The 23,008-nt window shown below is 48.0% G+C and overlaps 1 protein-coding gene across 1 annotated transcript in view; it reads right to left on the bottom strand.

The window, feature by feature from the left end:
- The window catches only part of FGF1 (fibroblast growth factor 1), a 236,682-nt gene extending 215,873 nt beyond the window's left edge, over positions 1-20,809 (bottom strand). The window contains exon 1 of the mRNA XM_086931642.1: positions 20,681-20,809. The gene's annotated coding sequence lies outside the window, so the exon portion shown is untranslated. The remainder of the gene's footprint in view (positions 1-20,680) is intronic.
- Between the last annotated feature and the right edge of the window lie 2,199 nt (positions 20,810-23,008).

Genomic DNA, 23,008 nt, shown 5'->3' on the forward strand with positions numbered 1-23,008 from the left:
GAACCATTAATTATGCAAAAACTAAAGACCTGGTCAAGTAAAGTGCTTCCATACCTTTGGGTCGAGTTTACCATATATAAGCCTTAAAACAAAAGCAAAAAGAGGGAGGTTGGTGGGTAACAAAGGTAGGGGTTGAGTGGGTTAAAGAGAACAGGGGAAAAAATGGGGTGGGGGTGGTTTAAAAAGTAAAAATATAAATGTACTAGAAGGGGGAACAGCCATGATAACGCGGGGATTACCCCGCAATGCCATTACAACGCAAGGATTACAACGAACGTCGTTACGACGACTTTTGCTGGAGGGCGCTGTTGGATAGGGAATAGTTTAATTTTCTTATCAACACCTTCCCACTGGCTGGAGTTGGAATAGAATATTAAACGATTCCACTATCCAGCGCCCTCCTGCGAAAGTCGTTGTAACGACTTTCGTTGTAATCCCCGCGTTGTAATGGCATGCGGGGTAAAAGCCCGCGTTGTAACGTTATACAACCACTAGAAGGAGTCCTTGCCCTGTGGAAGGACACTGGCCACAGGAAGCAGTACTTGGCCCATGCTCCGTGGGAGGACGAAGGCTGAAGCCAAGGAAGAAGCTGGAGGTGAAGAGGAGGCGCCAACGAATAGGAAGCAAGGAAACAGGAGTAACATGGGAGCCAACCAATGGTAAGTAAAGGTAAGTAATAGGAGGATCCCAAGCATCTTTTAAGCTTTATTTGTTTAGACAATAGGTTTTCCTGAGAGCGCATGTGCGCTGCAGGCAAAACCTAAAAAAAGGATTGCTTTATTTTATGTAGCAACCATTTTTCTAGTGCTTTATTCAGTGTCTGCTCCCCAGTTCTGCTGTGTTGCATGCCGATTGACACAGCAGATATCTTGGAACATGATGTGAGGAGGGACTCACCGATGTATCCCCATGGGCGGAGTCTTCCCGAGATCAGCCTGATGTTCGAGGGAGTCGAGACGACAGAAGGAATCCCGGTCCAGAGCGCAGACATCCATGCCGTCTTTCCATGTCTCTACAGAGAGCCGGTAGCCAGGACCAGGAAGGGGTTGGGATTGACCCCGGAAGTGACTATGGAGAACCAATGAAAGAGAGGGACCGAGAAGAAGAGGGCGGGCATTCGTTGGGAGCGGAGACAGAGGAGAAGACGCCAGGAGGAGAAGCGGACGAGAAGAATCCCTGTGACCAGACGAGGAACCGGATGAGCCATGGTGTGAGGACTGGTGGAGTCCCCCGGAGGATGCTGGAGAGCGGCCGTAACTCTGGAGAGATTGACTTGAGCACATTACCGCGTTGGAGGTGGGGCTTTATAGGTAACCGCTATCTTGCCCGTGACTCACTGTCCTTGAATGATTATTGCCTCCAAATACTTTGTTGGTCGTCCTAACAGGAGGTATTGCCTTTCACTTAAGTTTGTGGCATTCTGGCGATTTTCCTTACACTGATCAATCCGCTGGTCAGTCCTCTCGACACTATAACCCTTTCCCGAATCCACTTGCCCTAAGAAACCTCATATAAAACACAATCTGGTGTGGTGACGGTTTAATCCTTAAGTCACTTAGGAACTAGTGTTCTGACGGCCCCTTCTTTTTCCTCTTTTATGAGCCTCCGGGGAAACCCCTTGGACTCCGACGACGACGAGCCTGGAACATCGCCCTTAACAACACTGATACAAGAGGAAGAAACACAGGAAGAAGAATATTGTGACGCAAGAACATTTGTTCCCCTGAATTTAAGCCTATTGAAAATAAACCACCACCTGTTCGCACCTACCTACAGCTCCTCGCCTGTTTATCAAACTTGCGCTCCCACAAGTGGTGTCAGAAGTAGGATTGAAAGGCAAAATGGACGCGACTTTGGCGAAAATGGCAGAAAACCAAGAACACCTGGGGAAAGTAATGGAGCGCTTCCTGACTGTGGTGGAAGAAGACCGTGGTAAATTACAGCAAGTTCTGTCAGGACAAAGCCAAACCCACGGGGCAGCAATGGATAAACTGACAGAGGCCTTGGGACAGCAGAGAGGGTCCTACCACCCTGCCCTCAGTGGTTGTATAAAGATATGTAAGTGGAGAAGATCCAGATTTCTTCTTTAACAACTTCGAAAGAATGGCGACTGTAGCATCCTGGCCTGCTGATAAATGGAGATAGCATTTAGGGCCTCTATTATCGGGCGACCTACAGGCCGCCTATCAAGCTGCAACAGTACAAGGTGGTGTTACTTATGCAGAAATAAAAAGGTGCATCATGGAACGACTAGGGATCGACGATGAATCCTACCGACAGAAACTACCACAAATGAAAGAAGGACCCCAAGAGACACCCAGAGCTTTGTACTTTAGAGTGAAGGACATGGCGGACCGCTGGTTGAAACCAGCCACCACTGATAAGGACGGAATTATGGCCAAAATATATTCGGAACAATATTTGTCCAATCTACATCCCCCTATCCAGAAATGGGTACGCCAGCATGCTAATTTTACCCTTGAGACGGCGGTAGAAATCGCTAGTGCATATAGTAGGGCCCAGGAATTGCAGAGAGGATGGGATGACTTTTCTGGGAAAACTGGAGGGACAGTACTACATCGTCCTCCCAGACCACCAGTGACTAAGAAACCAGAACCTTTGACCATTGTGCCAGGAACCCCAGTATTTAGAGCTCCGATGGGTCTACAGTGTTTTCAATGTGGAGGTATGGGACATATTGCGCGATTTTGCCCACAGAAAGAGAAAGAGGAACCAATGGAGATTGGGATGGCTTGTAATTATTATTGTTCCCCTTCAGAAAGAACACAACCACCCTATCATTGCACGGTTTCTGTAAATGGTCATCAAGTAACTGCCTTAGCAGATACTGGATGCCTACATAGTGTAGTTCGACCCCAAGATCTGGGTTCTAACATTGGTCCCATTGACGGAGCGGTCGCTATACGATGTGAACATGGAGACACCAAACCTTATCCTACTGCTAAGGTAAAAATACAGCACCCTAGAGATACAGGAACCACCTTGACCGTCGGTTTTATACCCCGACTGCCCGAACAGGCTATTCTTGGAAACGACTACCCAAAGTTGGCACAGTTGTTACATGATAAACCTACCCACGAGGAAGAATGGTGGACCACTGCCCCATTTGCGCAAGAGGAAGGAAAAGAGTGGTCAGTTGCCAAAACACGGAAAAGTAGACGACAAAGGAGAGCAGAGAAAAATAAGAACCCTGTGGTACTACCAGTGTTCCCAGATGAAAACCCCTGGGAAACGGATAGGAGCTTTCATGCGGCCCAACAAGAAGATCCAGTTCTACAGGAAGCCTGGAAGCAAGCATTAGAAGAGGAGGATCCTCAACATGTAGGTCCTTATTTCTTTAAGAAGAATGGCTTTTTATACAGGAAAGGAAACCCTTCACAAAAAGCTCAATTGTTGATACCTGGTCCGTTTAGGGAGAAGGTGTTGTATTTAGCTCACAGCCACTTGCTCGGGGGACATTTTGGGGCTGATAAGACAGAAAAACATATCCTAGAACTCTTCTATTGGCCTGGGATTTATCAACAAGTGAAACGATACCGTCGAGAGTGTCCTGTATGTCAGCGTAATAGTAGGTACCACCCACCCAGAGTTCCCCTACAACCACTCCCTATTATAGGTGAGCCATTTAGCAGAATAGGTATGGACATAATAGGGCCTTTGTTACCGTCCCGTAGCGGGTGTAGATATATTTTTGTTATGGTGGATTACGCTACACGTTTTCCAGAAGCCCTACCACTTCGTAGACCAGATGCAACAAATATTGCTAAAGCTATGATCACTGTTTTTGTAAGAGTAGGTTTCCTAAAGGAGATCCTAACGGACCAAGGGACGCCTTTTGTGTCCCGACTAATGAAACAGGTGTGTTCCCAGTTAGGAGTTAAACAAATATGGACATCGGCTTATCATCCCTCGACGGATGGATTAGTCGAAAGATATAACGCCACCATAAAGACCACATTAAAAAAACTCCTAGCTTCGGAATCCAGGACACGGGAAGACATGCTACCCTTGGCCCTGTTTGCTATGAGGTGCAAGGAATAGACAAGTATAGGATACTCACCATCTGAATTATTGTATGGTCATAAACCACGTACGTTGTTAGAGATGGTTCAAGAAAGGTGGGAAAATGAACCACATGACTCCAAACCTATCACGGAGTATGTGTCTAACCTACGAACCCATTTGGGACAGATAAGGGCTATTGTCAGAAATAATCTAGAGGAAGCCCAGATAGCCCAGAAGAAACAGTACGATAAGGGAGCTAAAGAAAGAACCTTCCAAGTAGGAGATTCTGTATTGCTAATGATGGCCTCCTCTGACGATAAGTTGTTAGGACAATGGCAGGGTCCTTAAACTATAATTCACAAGGTCACCCCGGTGACATACCGCATTGAATTAGACCCAATCAGACACGTCTCCCAGGTATATCATGTTAACCTATTAAAAAAATGGGAGGGTCCTATCCCGACCACCGTGAACATGGCACGGGTGACAGCGACCTCATTTGACCAATGTATAGATCCTGATTTACCTGGTTCCCTACGAGAGAACCTATCACAGGTTTTGTAGCCTTTACAGGGTACCTTTTCCACCTCTCCAGGTAGGACGACCTTTATTGAACATGCGATAAAAACTTCACCAGGGAAGCGAGTGCGCCAAAGACCATATCGCATTCCAGAAGCACGCAGACAAACCATACGTGAAGAGATTCATAAAATGTTACAAATGGATATCATTGAACCCTCTATGAGTGAGTAGAATACCCCAATAGTCCTAGTACCAAAACCAGATGGGTCGATACGCTTTTGCATCGACTTCAGAGAAGTCAATAACATTTCAGAATTTGATACATGTCCCCTACCCAGGGTAGATGAAATGGTGGAAATAGGGCGAGCCAAATACATTTGTACCCTTGATCTATGTAAGGGGTAATGGCAAATACCCCTACGTAAAGAAGACAGAGAAAAAACAGCATTCTCTACGCCCGATGGGCTGTACCAGTTTAAGGTTTGACCCTTTGGATTGCATGGAGCACCAGCAACTTTCTAGAGAGCAATGAATGTAATTTTACGACCCCATGAGAAATATGCTGGTGCATACATAGATGACATAATCATCTATAGCGAGACCTGGGAACAACACCTATGTCATCTTTCCAATGTGATACAGGCACTAGGGAATTATGGTTTGAAGATAAATCCTGCTGAAAGCCATCTAGCAGCCCAAACCGTCCGGTATTTGGGCTACTTGTAAGGAGAAGGAGTGAATAGACCACAAGCTTCCAAACTAACAGCAATAACACAAATACCCTCGCCCCAATCCAAAAAAGACCTACGAGCTTTCTTGGGGTTACTGGGGTATTACCGTAGATTTATCCCTCAGTTTTCACAGAAGGCAGCTCCTTCAACCAACCTACTACAGAAAAACTGTAAGACTGAAGAGATCCTCAAACATCCCCCACTAGAGGTAGTACGAGCTTTTGAGTCCCTTAAACGGGCTCTAACTTCAGATTCAGTTTTAACCAGTCCAGACTATTCCCTTCCCTTTATCTTACAAACAGATGCTTCGGACCAGGGGCTAGGGGCAGTATAATCGCAGGAAACACCGCAGGGAGAAAAACCTATATTATACATTAGTCGCAAGCTGTTTCCAAGAGAAAAAAATTATGCCACCATCGAGAAGGAAGCCTTGGCCATCAAATGGGCTATAGATTAATTAAGGTACTATCTTATAGGCAGGGACTTCACTTTATATACTGATCACGCCCCTCTGGAATGGTTAGCCAGGAATAAGGCCATAACGAGAGAGTACTCAGATGGTTTCTTTCCTTACAACCTTATCGGTTTCACACCAAGCACAGAAAGGGAAGCGACCAAGGCAATGTGGACTATTTATCTTGATTCCCTCAGGATTTGACCCCAAGTAGAAAGACAGCAAGGGAGAGGGGATGTGAGGAGGGACTCACCGATGTATCCCCATGGGCGGAGTCTCCCCGAGATCAGCCTGATGTTTGAGGGAGTCGGGACGACAGAAGGAATCCCGGTCCAGAGCGCAGACATCCATGCCGTCTTTCCGTGTCTCTACAGAGAGCCTGCAGCCAGGACCCGGAAGGGGTTGAGATCGACCCCGGAAGTGACTATGGGGAACCAATGAAAGAGAGGGACCGTGAAGAAGAGGGTGGGCACTCGTTGGGAGTGGAGACGGAGGAGAAGACACCAGGAGGAGAAGCGGACGAGAAGAATCCCTGTGACCGGACAAGCGTGAAGGAACCAAGGGGAGAAGACGTCGCGGACAAGGAACCGGATGAGCCATGGTGTGAGGGCTAGTGGAGTCCCCTGGAGTATGCTGGAGAGTGGCCGTAACTCTGAAGAGTTACGGCAGGGTCAGTGAGTGAGGGTGTAACGGGAATTGGAGGGTGGAATTCGGGAGGAAGAGGGGAGGTGGTAACGGGAGGGGCACAGGGAGGTGAACTTGCACATAAAAGATTGACTTGGAGGTGGGGCTTTATAGATAACCCCTATCTTGCCCGTGACTCACTGTACTTGAATGATTACTGCCTCCAAATACTTTGTTTGTCGTCCTAACAGGAGGTATTGCCTTTCACTTAAGTTTGTGGCATTCTGGTGATTTTCCTCACACTGGTCAGACCGCTGGTCAGTCCCCTCGACACTATAACCCTTTCCCGAATCCATTTGCCCTAAGAATCCTCATATAAAACACTATCTGGTGTGGTGACGGTTTAATCCTTAAGTCACTTAGGAACTAGTGTTCTGACGGCCCCTTCTTTTTCCTCTTTTATGAGCCTCCGGGGAAACCCCTTGGACTCCGACGACAAGGAGTCTGGAACATTGCCCTTAACAACACTGATACAAGAGGAAGAAACACCGGAAGAAGAATATTGTGACGCAAGTACATTTGTTTCCCCTGAATTTAAGCCTATTGAAAATAAACCACTACCTGTTCGCACCTACCTACAGCCTCCTCGCCTGTTTATCAAACCTGCGCTCCCACACATACTCTTTTATTATTCCACCATTCAAAGATGGGCACCACATTCACAATTATTTATCGAGTGGGCTGGTGGCACTGTGCACTGAAAAAGCATATAAAAATGAATGCTACAGAAAATAAAGTAATTCTTTTTCTGTAGTATCCATTTTTTTAGATGCTTTTGTCTGTGCTTGCTGCCCAATGCTGTGGCGCAAACAAGGATTAACAAAGCCAATAAATTTAGCGTTTGAACAGCATGTGCACTCCTGATCCTCAAGCCTATCAAACCTACCAGCTTTATTAATGCTTGTTACCTGTGAGATGGATCATTGTATCATACTAAATTGGTATTTTTTCTCATGTAAATGACCCCTTTAACTTAATCCTATACAAACAAAGGATCACGGGGTACTACAACTCTGCCCATAGGACCTGGTGTTATTGTGACAGTGCCTTAAAGTGGGAGTAAACTAATTCTTCTATTTCTGAGATAAAAGGATCATTAAACACAAAGCATGGAGGAAACCGCGACAACCTCTCCCCCGTGGCACCTACCTCGTATACTGCACTCGTTTCACCCCATTCCAGAGTGTTGCTGCCTCGGTCAACTGTGGTGAGGGTAGCATATCAATGCTTTAGAAGAAGTCTCTTCCTGATTTGATCAGTACTACATTATACCCCAACACTGCTGATGCTCAGCATGCCGCGGGCACTGTGGTGAGTGACATCTCTCCAGGAGCTGGGGCACTGACACGATGTGGGGCTCCTCTGCCTGCAGGATCTGCACTGAGACAGTATGCGTCTTTCCATAGAGGAGCTAATACCCAAAGCTGGCCTCCTCCTGGGGCAGTTCTTATTGTACACTTCCTTCATTTGCTCGTTGGGAACACAATGGGGCGACATACAGCGGGAACGAGAAATGCACCTCACAAACCAATACAAACATGTACTGGGAAAGGAAGGACATGACGCAAGGTTTAGCCGGTTCCTTGCAAGTCCACGCTGCAATACCGCTTACCACTCTGCGCCAATACCAAATTAGGCCGCCCCTCTACGGGCAAGGAATAGCAGAACATCCTGGCATATCCTGCTCTAGTGTCCAGCAAAGCTCACTTTAGGCTTATACAGCATTTTGTACTACACAAAGATGACCTCACTCACCACAAAATCAATCGCTACTTTCACTGCACAGACGCTGCCTGTCCCGCTGTCATACACCTTATACCGGCTTCCTTCACATGTTCTGGGCATGCCCATCACTCTCCCAGTACTTACTAGGAATTACGAATCACGTGACGCACTGCACAATCCACGCTGCATTAAACACCTGGGAGGTGAGTCTGCTAGGTCTAATGAGCTGAATCAAGAACAAAGCAGTGGCATGGTTCATAGACCTGGTACCTTCCCTTGCCAAACGTCTGATCACCCGCAGATGGAAGCCACCCAACCCCGCTCTTTCCACCTGGGCTCTCTCCATGGACGCCTGGGCCCAGGCCGGAGAGCTTGCCCTTACACTTACACTGTGTGGACATCAAAGGTTTGGACAAATGCCCTATTGTAGCCAGCTGGGATGCTCTCCTGGCGGAGCTGTGAGCTAACCTAAACAACACTGATCAACCCTCTTGATATAGGACTGCGACTAGCTTCTGCTGGTGCAACGCATCACCCGGCAGCTGCACTGCACCCAGAGCACAACAGTTCACTCCCTCTGTCCCACTATTACAGTCACTCCTGATCTGGTGTCACACTGGTAATCCGGATCCACAGGGCAGGTGTGGGCTAGTGATAACTACTGCTCTTAGAAAAAGTTCCCTGTTTTTCGAAGATTATGCAATCATATATTTCGCTTCCGCTTAGCAACACTGGTACCCAAAGTTATGCATGTTCAGTAAAAACTGCCCTGTACTGCTATGGACGCAATGTACTGTGATGTGATAATGTGCCTGCTAGGTTTATGTCTTGCAGTCTGAGATATACGATGTACAATGTAATTGAAAATGCAGAGTACATTTGTTTTCAAAAACATTAAACACAAGGCTTCTCTGTGAGGGGATTGAGGTTGTTGGTGCTGTGGAACTTTCACTGTCAGGTTCTCATTCAGAAACTGATAGAAGATAATGTTCTAACCAGTACTAGCAACATTCATGCCCCTGTACCATAGTATAAAACAAATTACCCGACAATGTGAATGTTATTGCGAGTAAGAGTCCGAGGCAATTGCACTCATAAAACAAGCATTTACAATGCAATGGTTTTGCCTTTGTTAAAGTTAGAGCTATTGGCATTGCTCTTGACATTATTTTTATTTATGTTTTTTTTAACCTAAATAAATGGCATTGTCATTTACAATGCCACTAGCTTTATCTCTCGCAAATGACACACACAGACACACAGAGCCCCCCCACACACACACCCACACAGAGCCCCCCACACACACAGCCACACAGAGCCCCCCACACACACAGCCACACAAAGCCCCCCACACACACAGCCACACAAAGCTTCCAACACACACAGCCACACAAAGCTTCCCACACACACAGCCACACAGAGCCCTGCACACACACCCACACAGAGCCTTCCACACACACCCACAGGGGCACATGGAGGCACAAGCAGGCAACAGGGGCACACGGAGGCACAAGCAGGCAACAGGGGCACACGGAGGCACAAGCAGGCAACAGGGGCACACGGAGGCACAAGCAGGCAACAGGGGCACACGGAGGCACAAGCAGGCAACAGGGACACAAGGAGGCACAAGCAGGCAACAGGGGCACTTACGGGGCACAAGCCGGCAACAGGGTCACGAAAACTGAGGCACAAGCAGGCAACAGGGGTACGAAAACGGAGGCACAAGCAGGCGACAGGGGCACACGGAGGCACAAGCAGGCAACAGGGGCCCACGGAGGCACAAGCAGGCAACAGGGGCACACGGAGGCACGAGCAGGCAACAGGGGCACACAGAGGCACAAGCAGGCAACAGGGTCATGAAAACAAGCACAAGCAGGCAAAAGGGTCACAAGCAGGAATTGTAATTTAGACGGGGCTGAAGTGGAGAACGGTCAGTAGGGAAGTAGTGCGGCTGGTGCAGTGGTAACAGGCCGAAAGGTGAGAGGGGCTGTCTGCACCCCAGTTTGGACAGTTTCCACTACCTAACAGGGATTGGTGGGAGGGGGGCGTACTTTTTGCTTGCTTTAGGGCTGTTACTTCGGGGACGCTCCTGCCTGCTGCCGCCGGGACACGACAACAAGCAGGGAGAGGACAGGCTGGGAGAGGGCAGGGAGGGGACAGGCTGGGAGAGGGCAGGCTGGGAGAGGGCAGGGAGTGGTGCTGTGGTGGTGCTGAGTGATGCTGGGGTGGCGCTGAGTGGTGCTGTGGTGGTGCTGAGTGATGCTGGGGTGGCGCTGAGTGATGCTGTGGTGGTGCTGAGTGATAATGTGGTGGTACTGAGTGATGCTGTGGTGGTGCTGAGTGGTGCTGTGGTGGTAATGAGTGGTGCTGCTGTGGTGGTGCTGAGTGATGCTGGGGTGGCGCTAAGTGGTGCTGTGGTGATGCTGTGGTGGTGCTGAGTGGTGCTGGGGTGGTGCTGAGCGATGCTGTGGTGGTGCTGAGTGATAATGTGGTGGTGCTGAGTGATGCTGTGGAGGTGCTGAGTGATGCTGTGGTGGTGCTGAGTGGTGCTGTGGTGGTGCTGTGGTGGTGCTGAGTGGTGCTGAGTGGTGCTGTGGTGGTGCTGAGTGATGCTGTGGTGGTGCTGAGTGGTGGTGCTGAGTGGTGCTGTGGTGATGCTGAGTGATAATGTGGTGGTGCTGAGTGATGCTGGGGTGGCGCTGAGTGGTGCTGTGGTGGTGCTGAGTGGTGCTGTGTTGGTGCTGAGTGGTGCTGTAGTGGCGCTGAGTGATGCTGGGGTGGCGCTGAGTGATGCTGGGGTGGCGCTGAGTGATGCTGGGGTGGTGCTGAGTGATAATGTGGTGGTGCTGAGTGATAATGTGGTGGTACTGAGTGATGCTGTGGTGGTGCTGAGTGGTGCTGTGGTGGTAATGAGTGGTGCTGTGGTGGTGCTGAGTGATAATGTGGTGGTGCTGAGTGATAATGTGGTGGTGCTGAGTGGTGCTGTGGTGGTGCTGAGTGGTGCTGAGTGGTGCTGAGTGATGCTGTGGTGGTGCTGAGTGGTGTTGTGGTGGTGCTGTTTGATAATGTGGTGGTGATGAGTGATGCTGTTGTGGTGCAGAGTGATGCTGTGGTGGTGCAGAGTGATGCTGTGGGGTGCAGAGTGATGCTGTGGTGGTGCTGAGTGATGCTGTGGTGGTGCTGAGTGATGCTGTGGTGGTGCTGAGTGATGCTGTGGTGGTGCTGAGTGGTGCTGTGGTGGTGCTGAGTGATAATGTGGTGGTGCTGAGTGATAATGTGGTGGTGCTGAGTGGTGCTGTGGTGGTGCTGAGTGGTGCTGAGTGATGCTGTGGTGGTGCTGAGTGGTGTTGTGGTGGTGCTGTTTGATAATGTGGTGGTGATGAGTGATAATGTGGTGGTGCTGAGTGATGCTGGAGTAGCGCCGAGTGATGATGTGGTGATGCCGAGTGGTGCTGTGATGGTGCTGAGTGATGCTGGGGTGGCGCTAAGTGGTGCTGTGGTGATGCTGTGGTGGTGCTGAGTGGTGCTGGGGTGGTGCTGAGCGATGCTGTGGTGGTGCTGAGTGATAATGTGGTGGTGCTGAGTGATGCTGTGGAGGTGCTGAGTGATGCTGTGGTGGTGCTGAGTGGTGCTGTGGTGGTGCTGAGTGGTGCTGAGTGGTGCTGTGGTGGTGCTGAGTGATGCTGTGGTGGTGCTGAGTGGTGGTGCTGAGTGGTGCTGTGGTGATGCTGAGTGATAATGTGGTGGTGCTGAGTGATGCTGGGGTGGCGCTGAGTGATGCTGTGGTGGTGCTGAGTGGTGCTGTGTTGGTGCTGAGTGGTGCTGTAGTGGTGCTGAGTCATGCTGGGTGGCGCTGAGTGATGCTGTGGTGGTGCTGAGTGATAATGTGGTGGTGCTGAGTGATAATGTGGTGGTGCTGAGTGATGCTGTGGTGGTGCTGTGGTGGTGCTGAGTGGTGCTGAGTGGTGCTGTGGTGATGCTGAGTGATAATGCAGTGGTGCTGAGTGATGCTGGGGTGGCACTGAGTGATGCTGTGGTGGTGCTGAGTGGTGCTGTGGTGGTGCTGAGTGATGCTGGGGTGGCGCTGAGTGGTGCTGGGGTGGCGCTGAGTGATGCTGGGGTGGCGCTGAGTGATGCTGTTGTGGTGCTGAGTGATAATGTGGTGGTACTGAGTGATGCTGTGGTGGTGCTGAGTGGTGCTGTGGTGGTAATGAGTGGTGCTGCTGTGGTGGTGCTGAGTGGTGCTGCTGAGTGGTGCTGTGGTGATGCTGAGTGATAATGCAGTGGTGCTGAGTGATGCTGGGGTGGCGCTGAATGATGCTGGGGTGGCGCTGAATGATGCTGGGGTGGCGCTGAGTGATGCTGGGGTAGCGCTGAGTGATGATGTGGTGATGCCGAGTGGTGCTGTGGTGGTGCTGAGCGATGCTGTGGTGGTGCTGAGTGATAATGTGGTGGTGCTGAGTGATGCTGTGGAGGTGCTGAGTGATGCTGTGGAGGTGCTGAGTGATGCTGTGGTGGTGCTGAGTGGTGCTGTGGTGGTGCTGAGTGGTGCTGAGTGGTGCTGTGGTGGTGCTGAGTGATGCTGTGGTGGTGCTGAGTGGTGGTGCTGAGTGGTGCTGTGGTGGTGCTGAGTGATAATGTGGTGGTGCTGAGTGATAATGTGGTGGTGCGGAGTGGTGCTGTGGTGGTGCTGAGTGGTGCTGAGTGATGCTGTGGTGGTGCTGAGTGGTGTTGTGGTGGTGCTGTTTGATAATGTGGTGGTGATGAGTGATAATGTGGTGGTGCTGAGTGATGCTGGAGTAGCGCCGAGTGATGATGTGGTGATGCCGAGTGGTGCTGTGGTGGTGCTGAGTGATGCTGGGGTGGCGCTGAGTGGTGCTGTGGTGATGCTGTGGTAGTGCTGAGTGGTGCTGGGGTGGCGCTGAGTGATGCTGTGGTGGTGCTGAGTGGTGCTGTGGTAGTGCTGAGTGATGCTGGGGTAGTGCTGGGTGATGCTAGGGTAGTACTGAGTGATGCTGGGGTAGCGCTGAGTGATGATGTGGTGGTGCTGAGTGATGCTGGAGTGGCGCCGAGTGATGCTGGGGTGGTGCTGAGTGATAATGTGGAAGGGAAGGGAAGAAAGAACAAAAGAAAGAAGGAAGAAGGGAGGAAGGAAAGAAAGAAAGGAATGAAAGGGAGGGAGGAATGGAAGGAAGGAATGGAAGAAAGAAAAGGAAGGCAAGAAAGGATATAAAGGAAGGATGGAAAGGAAGGAAGGAATGGAAGAAAGAAAGAAAAGGAAGGCAAGAAAGGATTGAAAGGAAGGAAGGAAAGGAAGGAAATAAAAGAAGAAAAGAAAGGATAAAAGGAAAGAAAGAAAGGATTCTAATTGCAAGTGTCAACATGAACATACTTGTTTTGAAGACGTAGTCCCCACATTTGAGATTCCACGGCAGAGAGGGGCTGTGAAGGAGGGAGGCGACGGGGACATCAAAGGAAGGGTGGGAGGGGAAAAAAACACATTAGCGAGCGAGAAAAGCCATAAACACCAGGGGGGGGGGGGTGCGGGGAAGTAGATTGCCTCCAAGCTTTCAAGCCTTTGAGAGGCCAAGCGCGTGCCTGGGGAAGCAACGTTGAGTGCTGGCACGACAGGCAAGAAAGAGGACAATGTGGAGCACTGGGCGGGAGAAGAGAAGGGTGTGAGAGAGATCCATGTGGAGAGATCAAAGTGGGGCGCTGCATAGGGATGGGGTGAGGACTCGGAGAAAACAATGTGGAGTAGTGGGTGGGGGAGCATCTAAGGATAGAACGGGGTGGTGGGAGCAGAGAAGTACCTCAGGAAAACAGCCCAAAAAAATATGCACACTCATGCAGTGTTTTACAAGAAAAAAATAAAAAGACTTACCAAAAAGTTTAAGAATAGAAAGAGCCTATCAGAGAGGTGGTGAACAGGGTAAGCTTCATAGGAGGGACAAAGACATGCCTATGGACTAAAATAAAGGTAGCAAATACTAACCCAGCAAATATAAAGCAAGCAAATGTGAGTGATAAACCACAAAGCCAATGGTAACCAATGAGAGGAATAAATACTACCTAATCTTTCAGCATGTCCCCAAATAGGGAGGAGGGTTGGGGAAAGGTGCCTCTGTGCTGCTGCCTGCCCTGCTGCGGCCATGATTTATTGATCTCATCCTGGGCAGAAGGTCGCTGGCGCTGCAGTAATAAAGCAACAACATAATGGTTTTTCACTGCAGATCAGTTAAATTAGCGGGTATTGGGCAAATTACTCAGGAATGTTGTGATTCACAAAATGGCAAAAAGGTGGTGGTTTCTGGTTATTGCAGACTCCTGCAGGGACTGCAGAACCCAAAGGGTTGCACTTTCACGGAACTGTCTACCATTTGCAGTTTCTTGCTGTTAACACCCCCCTCCTTCAGCGATCTATCCTGCTGAATAAATCCATTGGCAAGACAAGATTAAATCTGTTAGCTTTCTTCCTGTTGTATGCTAGTCACATACGCTGCCAGGGGCGGAAACTCTTATAAAACAAGTTATAACTCAAAGAACTCCCTTTCTTGACTTTATGTGAAGGGCTAAAACTAATGGGCATGAGGAGCCAACTGGCATGCAGGTGGTGGCGGTGCAGTGGGGCACCTCTCCTTGTGAGAGAAAAAGGGGGTTGTTAATTGCTGGATGATAAGCTGGATCACGTGATAGCGGCTTGAAGTCAAATCAAAGTCAGAAGGTTGAAAGAGCGCCTCTGCTGGTGTTGTTTCCCCTCTCTTCACACGCGACGCTGCTGTGCTGCCTGTGGACGCACAGAAGCGAAGGCTGCAGCTGGGGGCTGCGGGGGAGAGGCGGGGGCGCTGTCACTGGAGAGAGGGGTGAACAGAGAATGGGAGAGTGTGGCAGATGGAATGTCGGTGAGGGAAGGGGGCAGGCAGGTTACTAGCAGAAAGGTGCGGTGTTACTGTTACGGAGGAGAGTGTGACAGGGGCCAGAGTGGAAAGGGCTGACAGGCGGGAAGGAGAGTGTGCCAAGGACTATTGGACAGAGAGCGCAGTAGTGGAGAAGAAAAAGAGTGATCAAGAAAGATAAACTGAGAAGGAAAAAGAGACAAAAGCAAAAACACAAGACAAGTAGGAAATCATTAGAACGTGAGCAAGGTGAGAAGTGTATTGTTGTGAACACATGAGTGACTGACATGAATACTACAATAAAGTTGAAGAGTAATACAAAAACAAAATAGTAAGAGATAGAGATGGCATGTGCCGGACTTCAAATACAGTACAGTATTGATCAATTCTAAACGGTACCAAGTGAGTAGCGTTTCAGCAACAGGGTGGACGTGGCAAGTGTAGCACGAATCCTGAGATAGGTCGGAAAACAGATTACAATCCAATGAAAGAGGCAATAGATAAAATTATATCCATCCGTACTATGGGAGCGTACCATAAAATAGAAGGTACATTCGGAAGGGAATGACATGGGTAAAAGGTGATTCAAAAACACCCGCGCTTCTGACGTGTAAACACTAATGGGTGTCAGAGGTTCATACTTAAGACATATGCAAATGTAAACAGGCAAATTAGGTCTGATATGAAAGCAATACCGCGTGGTTAAACAACATACATCACAGAAAACGGCTAAAAAGACTTGTCCGGTAGGCATAATAATGCGTGATGTCATTATAGCCTTCAGTAGTACAAAAATAGTGTGGGCGCTTCGTGTAAAACAGCAAGTGATACTGTGAAGCAAATAACATGGGTGGCAGGTGAATCCAACATGACGTTGTCCAACAGCAATTAAAACTGCTAGGAATCCCTGATATGAAAGTAAATCATGTGCAGATATAAATAACTGGGTGCCACTGATTCAAAGGATGACTCTGTGCAAATATAAACAGGGAGATGAGTCTGACATAAAAAACAATGTGCAGCGTGGTAATTCTGCAAAAATCACGGTGGTCGGCTATTGAAGACAAAAACTGGTAGGCAAAATGGTCCGTGAATGTAAAAACCGGCGCAGTAGAAACCACAAAGAGGTGATCGCGTAAGAAAAAAGATGCTGAGGAAGGACGGGGTGTGTGACAAGGGAGGGAAGGATATAAGATGGAAAGAAAGAAAACTGTGGGTAGATGAGAAAAAGTGAGAGAAAAAGATAGGAGAAAGGGACGACAGCGAATAGTGGTTACAATGAGGATCGGAGAGAAGAAAGGTAATTTAAAGGGAAAAAAGAAGGAAGAAAAAGAATTACGCATTGAGAGAAGGAAACTGTGGAGTACAGGGAAAGAAGAAGTAAGCCCTGAAGTGAGAGAAGGACTGTCATAGGGAGGATGAGGAAGACGAGGCAGACTGAGGCAGCTGGAGAATAATGGAACGTGAGAGAGTGATGCGTGGGCAGAGAGAAGGCAGGCGCTGGAGAGGGAGGGGGTGGGATGCCTGTGAAAGGGACGACACACAGAGCGAATAGAGGTTACAATGAGGATCAGAGAGAAGAAAGGTAATTTAAAGAGAAATATTAAAACAAAGAAAAATAATGAAGAAAACAGAGCACTAATTAAAAAGCTCCCATTGGAAGCATCCTGCTGAGGAGTACAGTCACCCCTACCCTCCACCTTTAAAAAACAAGTTAAAAGGAGACTAAAGTGAAAGTACGGCCGGCAGGCCGTGAATAATTAGGGGGTGACAAATGCGCTGCAAGGGCTGCCTTTGATGTGGTAATGCGAGGCAGGCAGGCAGGCGGCTGGTGGCATTGTGCACGCGCTTCATGCACTGCAAGGAATCGCCAGCCAGTGGTGGTGTGGATAAAGACTGGATAAGCCCCTATAGAGCTTGCCAGCTGTGCTGCGCACAACAGGCGAGCCCTAAAAAGAACATTCCCATTGATAATTTATACAACAGGGGCAGTATTACAGTAGCTGCCCCAAGTATGGAACAGGGGCCATGTTTTGCGTAATGGACACAACTTTCAAAAGGTGTGAATGCCGCTAACAAGGAGAGTGCGCAGCATTACATTGAATGCGCTGCTGCCCCCAGAGCAGCTGCAAATGCGTTATTCTCTGGTGGGAAGCGCATTCAAGTGAATGTGTTTTACTGTTCAGGTGGCAACCCGCCTGCACTTTTAAGTGGCATTAGAGATCCCTTTGCAGGGGGGTGCAATGAGTGACTGCACCCACCTGCAAGGGGATGTTTGGGGGGTCCTTAGGACAAGAGGGCTGCTAACAGGGGGCGCACTGACAGTCTACCTCCTGACAGCTTCTTTGCTTCTGCCCCTGTATCTATAATATGGCGCGGGCGCAGAGGCGAGGAATCCCATAATATGCAAAGGGCCACGCCCCCATGCAAATGAGGAAACACCCTTTGGTGAAAACATAGGCACTATATGTGCCAAAGCTATCTTTATTAGAGAAAGGGCCGCACAAGCATCTGCGGACCTTTCTATAACAACAAAGTGCCTTGAGGGCATGCAAAGTTGGCACACATGCCCGTTGCCACCCGGGGCACTTTCCATAATAAGGCCCTAGGTGTTTGTGCCTACTTCTTTCACAGCTGGGCACTTTGGCTTTATAGCTTTTACCACCCCCTTCCATCACCCTCACTTAGTCACATTTTGCGCTGGTGCGAGCTCCAGTGGGCATTTCCTCATTTTTGGGGGGTGTGGCCCTATGCAAATGAGGAAAAACTTTGCCTCTGCACCTGGGATGGATTATGCAAAGGTGCCAAGACTTATCATCACTTAGAGATGGTGCACAGTGGGCTCTTTAGAAGGTGGGAAAGGTAGTCTCAGAGACCCAGTGGGGTAGCAATGGCCCCCAGAGCCCCCGTGGTGCCCCCCCCCTGAGCTCTGAGGGACTCCCTTTGAGTACCGTGCACGGGCAGGCCTGAGAGCTCCTGACTAGGTGCGGAGCATGGGGGGTCCCCTCCATGCACTTTGCAGGGGGGCCGCAAGTTTTGTTATGCCACTGCAGAGACCCCTTACACCTCTCACTGCTGGTGGGTGCAGTCACTCACTCCACATGCCGTCAAGGAGGTCTCTGCCTCCCTTTCAAGCACAGGCCGAGTAGCCGCCTTCAGAGGGAAAGGCAGACTGGTCACTTTAAATAGCCGGTATGACTTTCAGTAAAGTGCTGTCTCCAGGGCAAGTGCGAGTTTTTGGCTGAGCTAGAGACAACCACTTACTGTAATAGGGCGCAGTGTCTCGGTACTCTTTGTGCACCCAGTTAAAGAAGGGACTGTGTGCCTTACAGGTAATATAGGCCTTGGCAGCCACTTGTATTCCTCTGTCAAGAGGTTTCATGGCAAAATCAAAGCAGAAGCTGTGGAAACACAGATTTGCATCGACCAGCACCCACGTTATAGCTACAACTTTGTAAGTGAAAGCACAGAATGTCAATGTTCAAAAGAATGCACTTGAGATATAGCATAGACAGAACTCATAAATATGACATTTATTTTAAAAACCTGTATGGCCCCTAGCTAGCTTGGATGGGGGGCAGTAGGGCACTTTACACACTGATCCCCGTCACCATTCACCCTGAACTCCTTTAACCAATGGAAATGCTCCCTCCTTGCTTTATAGAAAATCGGAGTTCTGCTTCTTTCACAAGTCTATGTCAGCTATCAGGGCTGTTTTCACTAGGCACAATCACAAAAGCAAGGCTCACATAAGTAACGGTTGTGTGTGTGTGTGTATAATGCACACACATATTATATTATTCAATTGCTTCTAGGCACTAGCATAAAATATCTCAGGTACACCACCCTATATTCTAGTGCTTAGTTCACAGTTTGTTTTCACAAAATGTGAATTTACATTCATGGGTTTATTTACTCACGTGTAATATTATGATGTAATGTCGAATGGAAGTAAATCTGCTTCAGGCAGTGTAGAGTCAAGATTCTCTAAAATGTCTGGGCACACCCACACAACTGTCAAAAAAGTTCACAACTTTTTGCTCAGTCCTTTCCCAGCATAGAGACAGCTGGAGTAAAACTCATGGGAAGCACAAAAATATTTACAACAAGGGGTGGTGAGGGACAGAGTCTCTGAATTAAACAGAATACTCTCACCCAGTCAAGAGATCAGGGCTAGATCCAACACCGTTTTTTAGCTCACTGCACCATCCCAGTTTCAGAACCTGGCTGTATGCAAATTAGTCTGTTCCTGTCCCAGTGCATGATGGGAACAGGGCAAACCAAACTACAAAAGCCAATTCTTACACTGGGAAGGAAACAAGCTACCGGGGCAGTGAGATAAATAACGGTGATGGATCAAGCCCTGATCTTTGGACTGGGTAAGAGTGGTCTGCTCAATTCAGACACTCTGTTCATCACCACCCCCTTTTGTAAATCGATCATGGGAAGCACAGGCGTAAATCCATTTCCAGGCTCTCAATGGGAACAAAACTCCCCCAAAGTTGGTGTCAATGTAAACCTACATACAGGTATAGAATTTCGATTTCTTGACAGGCCCACAATCTGTATGTCTGCTCTGCAAATACTTAGTAGGTGAGAAGAAGCTGCAAAAGGACTTTTACAGAGATCAGTGGAAGCACCCCGCAGTCACGCGCTAAGGAGAAATCAGTGAAAGCATCAAACTCTATCCATTCAGGAGGGTGATGAGGTGAAGATTTCACCCTGCCTACCCATGAGAGATCTGTGGAAGCATGTGACCCCAACCCACTGCTCTAACCCTCACCCAGGAAACAGAGTAGTGGAGGCCATCAGAAACCAAGGGGGAAAACCCTCTGTTCTACAACCGAAACAGAGCAGGGTAGCCTTCCGGCTGACACATAAACTGTACAGAGTAGGGCAACCCCCCTCTCCACCCACTTCCCCAGGAAAGAGGGAAGAAGCCTATGCTCCAATCTTGCCAGCCTCTACCGCCCTTGTTCTATCGGCACCAGGAGGTCTTAGGACACCTTAAAAATAAGCCGTAGTAGAAACAATGGGTCTGGCTTCGGGTGCCAGGCTTTTGGTTTTGGCAATGCTTGTTTTGTTCTGTCATGGTTTTTAGAAAACTTTATTGTTGTGGATGCTGTCAGACCCTTGTCAATCTTACAAAAAAAAATGGCTAAAAGCTAAACTAACTTTAGGTTTCAAAAAGTAAACATAGCCATGATAGTCCCTGTCACTAACCACTACCTTGTGCATAGATGTGCTCTCTGAGAAAGGAGGGAATTCTGTTGCAGTGAAGTTAGCCAATGGCTGGAACGGGCGGGCCCTCTTGCCCCATGCGGTATGCTGTGCCAGGTGGAAGAAAAATGCGAATGACAAAACAATAAACCAATGGATGAAGAGGACTGGCTGAGAGCTCCTATATTTAGGTATGTTATACATAGTAATAAAGGTTGTATGAATGCGGTTACAATAAAACAATTTTAGTAAAATCTAAAGGTCTTGGCTAAAGCCAAACTAAAAATCATGTGTTTTTTCCTTGAGCCCAGAGTGTGGCATTAAACCCCCCTCTGGTAACAGAGGTGATGGGACACCGCTTTCGTCAGCGTCTGAAATACAACAATAAAAGTCAAGTTATTTCTGATACAGCAGCAACATACCGAGCAGGGGTTGGCAAGACCGCCTCCTCTGCAGACTGGTGACCTGACAGTCTGGAAAGTCTCCGGAGGGTGTTTTCTTTCGGGCTCTATCTCCACAGCAAAGAGAAAGAATTGCATGCCGCGAGGAACTGAAAAACGTCCAGTGCCAGACAAGGAAGGAAGTTCTAATCTTTCGTTAAGTTTGATCCCGGGCAAGGGCTTTGCTGGTTTTTCTCTCAGTCCCGAGGGAAAGTCGGGTGGACAGGATCCAAGCACAGGAAGCGGAGCACAATATTGTGTTATGCGGCTGGACACACAGTCCGCTCCAGAAAGGGCTAATATGGCCTCCTCGGTCAGATACTATTCCCTTGTTTTGTTCTGGAAGGAAAGGGAAAACCAAGAAGCAGATTCCATAGGAGAAGTTTCCGCCCTTCTCCGTGGATTTGAACTTTCAGAAAATAAAAGGACTAATGTTTGGAGTTAACAAAGCTGGTTCTTTTTGGCTGTTTCAGGGACATGGCCCTATATTTACTGTCTCAGCCCAGCCTCCACCAGACAAAATTGAGCACCCTAGCAAAAATACTACCAGTTAACATTGCAAAATACACTGGATAATTATTTGATGTTTGTGAAATTATTATTTTTTTAATTGCGAAAAGCCCCATGGATGGTAAAAAAGAAAAGAAATACAGCAAATGACTATATCTAATGCAACGTTGTCGATTGTCAATGGCGTAGCCCTAGTGAAATCTAGGAAAACAGGCCCCTTGACTACTGTATGAGTAATAAAATACAGCAATAATCAGGGTTCAGTAGGCACCTTAGTCCTTTGGAACCCAGTGACGTTGCATCTGCCACAGCATAGATAGGCATGCCTCTGCCATTGGTATGAATGTCAAGGTTCAGTCGGATCCTGATTGCCACACATAAAACTGGGAAGACCATCAATAACGGGTGGTCATGGAGACTGTGCACACACATATATACATACATATATGACAGAACTACTGAATACTGACCCCCAGAACATTGTGTTAAAGAAATAATGAGGACAGAATGTTGAGGAACACATTATCAAGTGCTTATAGTGAAGTACAGATTTACTGTTCCTAACTCCAGATCTAAATACCTTGACAATATATGTACCACAAAGGCACAAATATGGAGAGTTTGGTATAGAAAGTCTAGACTTACCTGTTGCAATTTGTTTTAATTTTTTTTACTTCGATATTGTCTCCCATCGATAGTCTTGATCCATCTATCTATCTATCTATCTATCTATCTATCTATCTATCTATCTATCTATCTATCTATCTATCTATCTATCTATCTATCTATCTATCTATCTATCTGTCTGTCTGTCTGTCTGTCTGTCTGTCTGTCTGTCTATCTATCTACACATATACATTATACAATGTAATGTAAACTTTTTAAGCAGACTGTGGAATAAATAATTAAATATTACTTAAGTATGTGGTAGAAGCAAGGCCTTCGGGGTGTCTCAAGCACTCCCATTCTCCTCTTCACATCGCTATCTTCTTCAGTCTGTTTGTTAGATATTTACACGTATTTTCCCCTCATAACTTTCAGAGACACTCAATAAGCATAACCTACACGCCATCCCTTTCCTCTTCAGCACCCTCTTTTCACTCTCTGCTGCAATTATTTCCTTACATCTCCTTCGCTTCACTTCACTAACCCCCACACACACACAAAATGCACTCCCACAATGTGCCAGCATGCACTGAATGTTTACCTTTTGCCTAGTCAATATTTTCACAGCTGTGTACCTTACACACACTTTCGCATTTTATCACAATTGAAATTGGCACACCTGACGATTGCAATGTGCTCTCTGTAGCGTGGCCAAGGATTGAAGGAGCAGGTATTCCGAGCCCTTTATAAGCAACTGACAGACACTGTGAGAAATTTGCATTGTGGTCGGCCAGAACTCCACAGCTCTTGACCGAAGGCCACCCACAACCTCAACTCACATAGCTACAAAGCAGTGAGTCTTTTCCCAATACACAGTTGTGGCCCGTGCAGGTAAGCGCGGTAGGGCGGAGGAGTCGACAGACAACGACGAGGGAAACAAATTTAAAAAAAGAAAAACACTTACTTTGCTATGCGACGAGCGCAAGGTAAGTGTTTTTCTTTTTTTATTTGAGTTTCTCTCGTCATCTATCGACCCCCGCCCCCAACGCTCTTACCTGCACAGGCCGCGCCTCACTATACAGGAATAATATGTTGTATAAAATGCCTACAGAAAAACACGATCCAGCAAATAATCCTAGGGAGAGCAAGCATAAGTAAAATGCAAACAGAAACAACATCCCTGGCTTCTAAGGA

The sequence above is a fragment of the Lissotriton vulgaris genome, chromosome 7, assembly GCF_964263255.1.
Source record: "Lissotriton vulgaris chromosome 7, aLisVul1.2, whole genome shotgun sequence".
Classification (NCBI taxonomy): Eukaryota; Metazoa; Chordata; class Amphibia; order Caudata; family Salamandridae; genus Lissotriton; species Lissotriton vulgaris.